Source organism: Agelaius phoeniceus, chromosome 5, assembly GCF_051311805.1.
Source record: "Agelaius phoeniceus isolate bAgePho1 chromosome 5, bAgePho1.hap1, whole genome shotgun sequence".
NCBI classification, from domain to species: Eukaryota; Metazoa; Chordata; class Aves; order Passeriformes; family Icteridae; genus Agelaius; species Agelaius phoeniceus.
In genome coordinates, this window is record NC_135269.1 from 29013368 (window position 1) to 29023829 (window position 10462).

Genomic DNA, 10462 nt, shown 5'->3' on the forward strand with positions numbered 1-10462 from the left:
AGGGTGAGGAAAGACTACTCCAGCCAACACTGCATCCCACATGCTGCAAAGCCCAATTTTGCCCTTCACATGCACCTCCATTCCCCTCAAGGTACCATCCCAGTCTTGTCCACAGCCAACTGGAGCATGGTACCGTGCACCTCCAGTTTTCCCAGAGTCCTCCCAAGCTCCTGCAGCCACATCAGAACTTTCCTTCTCTCCAGATGTCCCCACTTCTCCTCCTTCCAGAAGATGGTCCCGGCCATCACTCACCCCTCTTCTCCAAGCCTCTTTAGCCCTCCTGGTCTCTCTCCCAGTCCTGCTCCCCAGGTGTTTGGGGAACATGGCTGTTTTCCCTTCACTCCTTTGTTCTCCCATAACACTGTTCCTGCCACAGCTGGTGAAGTACCTGGCTCATCCCTTGGTGGGCTCACAGATCCTGTGTGAGTGGGTGAAATCCCAGGCCATGGCACCATGCATCTTCCACGCAGCTCCACAAGACCATGGTATGGAGTCAGAGTTTCTGGGGGATGCAGAAAGTCCCAAATTGCTAACACTTACAGACATGAGAGACATTTCCTATCACTTGCCCTGACCTCTCTACCACATTCCTTTGTGTTATGACAGTCCTCTCCTCAGGAAAGCACGGTACTTTCTCTAAAGGAGTGGGAGAAATTGCAGGGTCTGTACCTCCAACCCTGTGCCTTCAGTCACCTGTTAAAGGAGCAAAAATTAGAGGCTGAAGGTCATAACAAAAAAGGTGCTGGGAATGGGTAGGATGAACATCTTCAGCATCACTCAAAAATCCTCTGAGAAACACGCAGCTTCTCTGGGATGCTTCAAACGTTACTCTTCAAAGAGAGAAACCAAACAACTAAAACAAGCTCTTGGTGTTTTCTGCAGAAGGTAGGTGCCATCCCTGGGTAGCAATCAGCATCTTTCTCTCCTTCCTCCTGGTGCCTTTCAGCTTACTGCCTGCTCCCAGCAAATCCTCCCACCTGGCAAACCTGTGGGTTTGCAGACTCAGAGCAACTACCACTTACTGCTCACACCTGGCTCATATCACACTCCTCCTCACAGAAATAGCCCTGTAGCCACAAGCTTTGTGGTGTCTTCAAGGTGCTCAGGTTCCCATCAGACCAGGGTGTACAGCACAAAAGAAAATTCACTCCATTCTTTATCATTCCAGTAATTCCTCAGGGAAGAGAGCCATCTCAATGTGTGGGCAGCCAAAGAGCCAGCACTAGGACTGGCTGAAAGGACTTCATCTTTTCCACACTTGCTGTCCTTGCAGCAGAAATATTCCTGCTGTGCTAATGGGATTAAAAAGATGGGTACCCAGGCACTAAGAATTAAGAGAATTTGAGTTCAAAACACCATTGAGTTTTCTTTTGAAATGGCCATGTAAACTCACAAATGATTAGCATACAGAGATCAAAACTTCCACATTAGTAAACAAAAAAATGGACTTGGCACTTACTCTTAAACTAAAATGTTATGAATGTAGCAGAGTTTATTTGTAGGCCAAGGCATTATGGTAACAGAACAGAAACTTTTAGGGCAGACAGTTAATCTGGCATAATAATTCTGTCTTTACTCATTAACAAAGATCAGTAAATGCGTGCTGCAGACACCAATATTGGGAAGTGTCGGGTACAGTGGCGTCTTTGTGAATGAATCGTCTTTCTCTGAGAACTAGACCGCCGATAATTAATTATCTCAATGCCTTTGATCTATTTACTTTGCACATATTTCATCTGTTTTGGTTTGTTACTTGCATTTCAATGACCTCTCACATTACGGAGCAATTCCTTCTGTTGGGAAAATTGCCTTTCCCTTTCCCATGGGAGCACAGCAGTGGACTAACTGCTCCTCAGAGATGACAGGTCCATTTTTTACTTCTGTGAGGATGACTGCACTAATTTAAGGAATCTGCCCATATACAGCTGAGGAGTTCACTTTGCTCCTATAGCCTATGTGTGCATTTATAGCAAACTGCAAACTCTCTTCGGACTGTGGAGCTGTTTGCCTGTTCCCTCAGTTTTAAAGTTTAAATGTGAACAGAAATGGCAAAGGATCGCTTTCATTGGAGATCTGTCTCACTCATAAAAAGCAAGATCATCTCTATTTCTAACTACTAGTTAAACACTTAATTGTATTTAACACAGTAATTACAGTGAGATGGGGTGTGTATTGATTCACCACCGTAGATTTTCCCAGGAGCAGTTTTGTTAAGTATTACATGTTGTAAACTTGAGTTTTAAAAAAAGCTTGCTTGCTTGCTTTCTTAGCACATCCATGAAATCTGGGTGGGACTTTTTTTCAGATTATTGGGATTGGATCATCTTGGGGAGTTTCCAGTTCTTTCCTCCCACAGGCTGTTATTTCTGACTATCTGCTGGTTTACTTTTAACAATTTATGCCATGCATTATATGCTATAGTAAAAGCAGACCTGAGGAGTACTAGCAAGTATTTTATATACTATTGGTTTCCATTCTTGAAAAACAACATTGAAAAATGCACAGCAAACAACTTTAACTGGAAGTTCTGAAATCAAATCGGAGTTTATTTTGCATCCAAAAGCTGTGGCCGAATCCAGTTGTAGTTTGCTATAATCTTGCCCATTCCCACACAAACCAATACTTCATTTCAGACAAAATTAGTTCTTGGTTGGTCTATACTGCACAGATTGAGCTCAAGAAAAGCACAGTGTATTACCAGAGAAGTTATGTGATCTCATCACTGCAGGAGAGGGACAGCAGGGGTCTGCCAAGGACACCGGAGTGCAATTCACACCCTGTGTTGAAGGCCAGGGATTCAATCTCCCACCCTTGAATGCTGCTGTGGTCTGAACAACCACAGCAATCTGGTTCTGTGTCCAGCATCACACTGCCACCAGCCCTCTCTGGTCTTCACTTTCCTTCATGTTTTTTCTTGCAGGAAGGGCAAATTTGATTGGTTTTGCCTTGCAGGGCGATACTAGGGCATAAACAACACTTGCTTTCTTTTTGTTTTTTTATTGACTGAACAGCTGCCCTTGAGCTGCACCATGAAGCAAATTAATTTGTCTGAGCTAACAAAGTGTAAAATGTATTGGACAAAAAGTGCAGCAAAAGGATGTTTTAGCTACCATGATGCCCAGGGAAAGGAAGGAAGAAGAGGTGGCATCCCACTGGCTCTCCCAGCTCTGGACCTGAGGTGCTTGCAGCCAGACTTGGGGTTGTCCTATCTGCCACTGCTGCACTAGTCCCTCAGCAGTGCCTTGAGAGGCAGCAGCCACTGCAGTTCTAGTCCTCTTTTCCTCCACTTTTTGTGCCAGGGAGTGGCCAACAACAGCAACCAAGGGCTGGAATGCCAGTGCTTTATATATCTGACATGGAAGAGCAGTGCTGGCAACATTTTAAGGCACCCTGCAAAAGGCAGTCTTTGAACAACACTGTGGGAAGTATCCTGCCTCCATTCACCAGGAGTTTATGCTTAGGGAACACAAGTGCCTTGCCCAGAACCACAGAAAGATAAGTTGGGGCTTAAAGAGGATGAGATTTTGTCCTCCAGATCGCAGCAATCAGACTAGCAGCAGGCAACCTTTCGAAGTCCTGTACCATGCTGGCATTTTCAACATTAGAGATTATGTGCCCTGGGAGAAACTCAGCAGGAACTAGGAGGGTCATGGCTGCCAGTCCCCTTTTGGCAGGACCTGGCCTTTTCAACAGCAAGACCTCAGAGCCCCTTATAAACACTTCTCTAAAGATGCCATAGTGCCCCATCCCTGTCTTGCAGTTACTCTGCTCTCTCACCATGAGCATGTGCTGCCGTGTTTCACTGCCCACATTAGACCACATAGTTTTTCCACTGAAAGGAAAATTCCAAACCTGTGTTCCTAGTAGGAGAATACAGCTGTGCAAAGAGGAAATCTCATCCCCCTGACTCCTAAGTTCAACTCCTAAGTTCTGCCTCTTCCAGGAAAACAGAAATTTTTGTGTTTACTGCAAATGCTTCCTTTTACGCTCATTCTATGTCACCAGTTGCAAAAATCCCTTCTAAAGTTTAATCTAAGACTTCAGCTCGAGACAAGTCATTAATTCATTAATTCCTATCAGTCTGCCTTTTTTTTTTTTTTTTAGGAAGAAAAACTCAGGTCCTTGCAAGGTAACTTGCTTATGTGGTTATGTCAGACTGCCCTCTTATGGCAAAATTTTAAACTGTAAGTTTTCTTAGGCTTTTCAAAGGTCTTGCAAGTTCAGTTACTGAAAAGGGTAGTCTTAAAAATTACTGAACAATGAGAGGGAAGAAGCTGTGCTTGCCTGATTCATTTCAGTCCTACACAGGTCCTGTCACGGAGTCATCCCACCAGCCCCAAGCATTGCCAATCCCCTGATCAGCAGCTTGGCCACACCTGGTGGTACCCTTGTGTTTGCCCATCCTTCCTCCTCTGGCAGAAGCATGTGTTCAGGAAGTTTTCTAGCACACTTGTGCTTTACACACAGCCAAACACTGCTCTTCACATACATTGGGGCCAAAATGTGTCTTTCATGCAGGATGGAGGTTCTCAGTGGTCTCCAAATCCCTACAAACTGGAGGATTTTCTCAAACCCAGGGCCAGCTGTGACAAGGTTTTGCTGAAGCCATAGGTGAGCTCTGCCATGCTGCAGACAGCTCCAGAAAACCAGGACAGCAGAATTACTGGCCACCCAAGTGACCCAAAAGGCCACCTCAGCTGGCTGGGGACAAATGTGTGAAAGTTGCAGAGCTGTTCATGGGTGGAAAGGAGCGAGCAGGCAGGGTAATCCGCAGCCTCCACCGCAGCTCTCCGAGCCTGCTCCCACCATTTTGGTCCTGGCTGCTCCTCCGCAGGGAATTCATCTTGCCCCACACACGGTGGCCTCCTCTGTGAGTGAGGAAAGACACATGCAAAGGAGCTTCTCACCATTTTAGAGCAAGGGTGGAGAGGAATCGACTTAATCTGTGCAGTCATGTCATCTATTCAATGTACAAATACCTTAAAAAACCAGCAGTCACTTACTTCAAACATGCAGTCCTCACGAATGGTAGAGAGAGGGCTGCAGAGCGCACTTTCCCTGCCCCCTGAGCCCTCACGGTGCTCACTGCGGTGACTGCCTGGACACTCGGGGCCGTGCTCGGTGGCAATGACCGCTGTGATTCCCACCCGGTGTTCCCGCAGGCCTGGGGCGCTGTCATTCCCACCCGATGTTCCCGCAGGCCTGGGCGCTGTCACTCCCACCCGGTGTTCCGGCAGCCTGGGAGCTGTCATTCCCACCCGGTGCTCCGGGGGGACTGGGGCGCTGTCATTCCCACCCGGTGTTCCCGCAGGCTTGGGCGCTGTCACTCCCACCCGGTGTTCCGGCAGTCTGGGGCGCTGTCATTCCCACCCGGTGCTCCGGGGGGACTGGGGCGTTATCATTCCCACCCGGTGTTCCCGCAGTCTGGTGCGCTGTCATTCCCACCCGGTGTTCCCGCAGGCCTGGGGCGCTGTCATTCCCACCCGGTGTTCCCGCAGGCCTGGGCGCTGTCATTCCCACCCGGTGCTCTCCAGCAGCCTGGGGAGCTCCAGCGTGCCGATCTCTTCCCCATCTACCCAGCAGAAGACAGCAGGAGGGTGGGAATTACTTTCAAATTTAATAACTCCCACAGCCGGCCCCCTGTCACAGCCCGCAGGCACGGCAGGGACATCCACCTCGGTGTAAACACCTCGAAGGTAGCAGAAAGTAGTCTGTACACGTGAGAGCAAGGAACTGATAGCTCAGGTGACATTTTGGTAGCAAGGTCTGGCTCAGGAAGGAAACCAAAAAAAACCGCTCTGCTCCCAAGTATTGTCAGTTAAAGCCACTACTGCTTTCTTCTAGGACGGTGCCCTGGGTCTTTTGTAGCTCTGTGACAAGGAAAAACACCAAGGATGTCACCTTTCCAATTGCTCGAATTCCCAGGCAGAGAAAGGAAACTGTAGTGGCAGCATTGCTTGTTCTAACAGTGACCTGGAGAAAAACTATCTTTCCTTTCCAACCATGCAAAACCAAAAATTATTTAATCCACAGATCTATTTACATTCTCCATCCAGCAACAGTGTGTCTATTTACATTATCCATCCAGCCCTCTCCTGATGGCAGCAACTTACAGGCTGGGGAAGGCACGTACATCACCTGTATGACCATACAGTGCTCTGGAAGAAGTTATTTCCTCTTACAGCTGATTTATAGATAGCGAGGTAAGTGGAATACAGGAACAGATACTTGACTCATCAACATTTTTTTTCAGTCCCACTTGGCTTCCAGCTCTTAATGGATGTTACCTTGCCTGAAGTTATGAAGCCTCGATGTGACCTCTTTCATTTAGATATTCAATCTGGAAAATTGATACCCTGTGCTTTTGATTGCAAAAGCAGGAGTCACACCTGGTTAATGCATTACAGTCCTGCATGGACTGAGAAGGGAGCCCATTTATAACCACAAAACAGCAACTTCAAAACTTTTCTATGGATTTGATGTGAGAAATAGTTATATTGTATGAATGTCAGCAAAATACCTTCCGTCAAAATTAGAAGAGTATAAACAGTTGCCAGAAGACCAAGATTCAACCCATGAAACCAGTGAGGAAGCAAAATAAATGAAGGTCTGGTTCCTTTCTAATGAGCAGATGCCCCTGCTGTGAAAACTCTTTTCCTCCAGGAGACACTCGCTTACCTGTGAATTCAGCTTGGGAAATGGGGCTGCACTCCCTGTAGTGACTTAGAATAAGTAATTTCTCTCCCTCAGCCATCTGCTTTCCTGGGTATCAACTGGAGATGATCATCATTACGTTTACTGCCTTATCCATCTTGGAGGATGGACTGCATGAGCCTGAGGATTTTACAGGCTCCATTCCACTTGTGCAGGGAATGTAACATTTGAGGCTCTACTCTCCAGGCTGCTGCCTGTGGTCCATGAAGCCCAGACTGCAGTCCCCCAAACAAGAGTAGGTTTGAACATGACACAGTCAAGGACAGCTGTGTTAGTGCCAAAAGACACTCTGCATAGTCCTGTGCAGTTCCCTTTCCAGCTGTTTCCTCCAGAGCTGCCGTGAGTGGAGTTTGTTTCCTAGTTCTTGTCCTCAGGCACCCCCAGATTCAGCAAACCCTTATGTTTGCACACAGGACCCAAACACATTTTTGCCCCAGTCCCTGAGCCAGGCACCCTTCCCAGGCCATGACTGCCTCAGCGAACCTTTAAAAAACCTCTGTACAGCCCTTGGGATCTTGCAGGCTGAGGCACAGACTCTGTGTTTTAGTTTTTCCCAGCTGTTTTCCCCCACATGTTGTTGCAGATGTACAGGCAGCATGATGTGTATCTTCCCTCATCCTTGACAGAGCAGCCTCTGACAGCCCTCTGTGGAGGGCATGCAGCACCCCACACCTCCTGCTTCTTCAGGGAGGGAGAGGAAACTGTGCACAAGTTATCCTGGGTAAAGAAATTTTTAAAAGGGTCTTTAAATCATCAAAACTACTGAATATGTGACATGATTCCTTTGACTACATAATTCCTTTATCTCCATTCTCACCCAGTAATAAAGTGGGTATGGCACAAGCAGGAAAACCCCATGCAAAATTCTTAAATTGAGGACACAAACTCAGTGCAGTGCAATTGCCACTTGTGTGGCAATGAGGAGCTGCCTTCACTCCAGATTAACCTCTCATCTAGACCAGCTATGTCCAAACCTGTCTTTGGCCAGCTCACCCAGCAATGCTTCCGTTTAATCAATTTCTTGACACATGCTGACATCTAAGAGATCTGAATCATGAGAGGTTGTGAGAGCTCCAAATGAAAACACACCAGAAAGACAGCATCCTTTCCCCATGAGGTGGGAGTAGAGCCTCTCCTTAAGCTGTCCCAGAGGAGCCTGTACAGATCTGGCCCTGGGGCTTATGTACCAGGGAGAGCAGAGGTATCTGTGGACCTTTAGGGGTTAGTTTATAACCAAATAAAAGCAAAGCCTGGATGTCCTGAAAAATGTTGGTCAGTGTGTAACAAAATTGCAAGGAAAAAATAATTGAGATTTTTTTTAATTTTAAAAATAGCTCTGTTAACTGAGGACATCGGTTAAAATGGCACTTTCTGCAGCCTCAGCAACTGCCTTGTTTTCCCTACAACAGTCTGGATGTCTTTGCAAATGCTCACAGACTCCTGCTGGTTTTACCTTTTGTTTCAAATAACAATTTGAAAGCTCTTCCCTGTGGTTGCCTTCCTTCTGACCACAAACTATTACAGTGGTCACCACTGGAAAGCCCCAGTTTTTATCACCAGTGACCACACCATTTAAGGCCTGGACATTGCAATTTGCTGCACAGCAGCAGTCTGGCAAGTCCATGTGGTGTCCCTTGTGTCGTGTCCAAGTCACCACAGCATCTATAATTAGAGCAGGACATGCCTGTGGCATTGTGGTGAATGCTATCAACAACTTCCTTTGTGCTGCTACTTGCAAGAGGTTGCTTCTGACATACCCAAGGACTTACAAGCTGGGATGCAAGAGCAGTCTTATTTTCTCCATCTTTCTTCCTACTTCCCTGTCTGTACTGATTTTTATTTCCTTTGCTTCTGATTTGCTCTAAGTGCCTCAGTGGTGGGACCGTCTCTTCGTCCTGCTGTAGCAGCATCTGTGACTGTGATGGCCCAGTCCCTGCTGGACACAGTGGCAAGACAACAGCTCTGTGTCAGTGACAAGCATTCTGCCTGTGACTCTGGAGAACAAGCACTCTCCAACACAAAAAAAACACATTTGAAATGGGGTTCATGAGGTGTACAAGAGGACCCAGCTCAGTGCTGTATTCCCAGGTCAGTGTATGCTCCAAGGAGAGGCCTACCAAAAAGATTCATTGTGGTGAGAAAGCCTGGGAAGTCAGAAAGATGGCTTTGAAATCTAGTCAGTTTTAAAAATCAAAGTAGTTTCGAAAGTCATGTCTGCCAAATGCCCTTTGCAACAAGCGGTGATTTCACAATCTTGTTCTCCCATTTTATTGCATTATTTTTTCACCTTTATTTCATAAAAGGCTCACTTGTGTGGTGGGGCACAAAAAATCCCCCAAAAGTCAGAGAAAGGATACAGGCAGTAAGTCCACAAGGTTGTTCAGGGCTTGAAGTAAACAAACAGGAAAGACATTTCCTTGAATTGCTTCAGGCTCTAGTACACTGAGGAGGTAGTTTTGCCCATATTAGGTGAAATTTTTTTCAGAAGTGGGTTTTTCACTGTAATTTCTTAAAGAGACAGCTTGAATTTCTCACTGCCCACAAAGAGCACAACTAAGTCTGCAGTGAGTCCTGGTTCCTGATTAATCTGGCAGTAGAACCACAAAAATTACACCATCTCCTCCTCTACGTAAACTAGAGTGTCACATCTGTTTTGTAACTCCAGTTGCAGCTTTTATGAAACTTTGCAACAACACTGGGTGACTGTGCGGTAAACTGTGCTAAATATCAGCATTGGATAGCTAGAAGTTGTCATAATCCTAGGTTAGACTCAAAAGTCAATGCTTTCTTTTGACATTTTTCCCTGCAATCAACAAAAAGTGGAGGAAAGAGAGCCTCCAAAAAGTTTACAATAAGTGAAACATAAATGTAAATTATTCTATCGTCATTATTATTACAATAGCATCAGGCATGCTCATTTTTTAAAAAATTAGTTGTTACAGGAAGGAAGAAGTGTGCCTTCATGTACAGAACATGGGAGCAGGCATTACAGTCAGGGGCTACCCTAAGGGCTGAGGGAGCACCCCTGTTCCTGGATCTGGCTACCCTTTCCCTTCCCTTCTCTTGTTCACAGCCAAGGCTTGGGTGAGCAAAGAGGCTGATTTCAGAGCTCCTTCCATGGGGAAGCCCAGCCTTCACTCTGCTTTCCTGGCCTCTCCCCATCATCAGGGGAGGGGGCTTTCACCCTCTGAGAAAACATCAGTAATTTTCCACCATGTTTCCAGATGTTCATTGTTTTTCTTTCTTCTTTATGTAAGGGCTTTCTGAAAGACACCTCAAGGTTTGGCAAGCCAGCTGTGACCCAGAAGAACTTACTGGTACTTAACCCCATGCAGGTGAAGCAGCCTGAGAAGCGGGACAAATACAGTAAATTAATATCATACACTTCCTCCCCTATCCCCTGTGTCTATATCATCCATTTAAATGCAGTCTCTTCACTGTAGGAACTTCCTCTTGCTATGCATTCTTACCATGCCTAAAGGAGCAGGATGCTGCCATCAGTCTGTCATCTTGTGGGACACAAACATGTACATGTCCGTGGGCATGCACTGATCTTCTATCCAAAGCTGTGAAAGTTTCCAAATATACAAATACCATGGGAAAATAAATATATGAAGCATAAATCATCCTTCAAGACCAGGTTTGTAGTTTGTGCAGATCGTCAAGCTCCCTCTGGAGTCAAGGGAAATGTTGTAAGCACAAAGAGTGCATGCTGCATTCTTTGCTCTTTGATGGGCTCATGTGAGGC